Below are 970 nucleotides of genomic sequence, written 5' to 3'. Positions count from 1 at the left end.
ATTGAATTAACTGATAGAATCAAAGTCATTATCCAAAGTACGTATCTCCTAGAATTTCCTCAGCTCAAAATGGTGGTAAGCCTGTAAAAGCATAAATCCAAGGATGATTAAAAACAAACAGACACACAAAAAAAGAGGTAGGCAGTCTGCAGAGGAGAAGTGTGCAGATGTGTGAAGAGGAACAAATGTAAGACCTTGGGGCTATAGAAAAAGAAATGGAGAGAGAAGCTTCTGAACTCCGTTTCCTTGAGGCTGGATTATACATGAGGATCCTATGATTCTCTTACATTTTTTTCAATAAACTCCCCTTAATTCTACTTATACTTTGTGAATGGGTTTCTGTTCCTTGTAACAAAATATACACTAAGGTCACATTGCAATAATATCCCCCAAATGTAGCATAATTCAGATGCCACATGCACTACACATAGAGCCCATAATTTTAAACTAAACAAAAATTTATAGATTCACAGTAAATTTTTTTTCATTTCTGCTATAAAGTTAAAAAGGTAATTCAGGTATGGATAGTCAGTGTACAAAAACCTAATTGGTAGAGAATTGTATAGAAACACCGAGAATGTGACCATTCCTCTATTTCCTCACCAGACTGGCCAATCTCATCCTCTCCCCAGAGGTAAACATTAATAATGTTTCTGATCTTTCATATGCCTCTACACATAAATGTCATATATTTCTGATAAGAACAGATACTACACTTGATCTTAGCCAAAAGGCCGAGAAGCGATTCATATATTTCTTAAACTAAGCAAGGTAATACATATTTATTCTTTTGTAACTTGCTTTCACTATCATTAATAAGTCTTAGCTGTATCAGTCCACTTAGATCTTCAACAGCTCTATGGTATTTGTAGTACTGATGATTATAATATAATACCCTTAATTATACCCATAATTATTACCCTTTTCTTACTCTTTCCTTACTATTTATATAATGATTTATACATCAATT

The 970-nt window shown here is 33.3% G+C and overlaps 1 pseudogene; it reads right to left on the bottom strand.

Annotated features, from left to right (window-relative positions):
• Positions 1-629: 629 nt before the first annotated feature.
• Positions 630-746, bottom strand: LOC113594931 (uncharacterized; annotated as a pseudogene).
• Positions 747-970: the final 224 nt, after the last annotated feature.

The sequence above is a fragment of the Acinonyx jubatus genome, chromosome A1, assembly GCF_027475565.1.
Source record: "Acinonyx jubatus isolate Ajub_Pintada_27869175 chromosome A1, VMU_Ajub_asm_v1.0, whole genome shotgun sequence".
NCBI lineage: Eukaryota > Metazoa > Chordata > Mammalia > Carnivora > Felidae > Acinonyx > Acinonyx jubatus.
The sequence above is the reverse complement of the archived record's forward strand: the minus strand, read 5'-3'. Positions and strand labels throughout refer to the sequence as shown.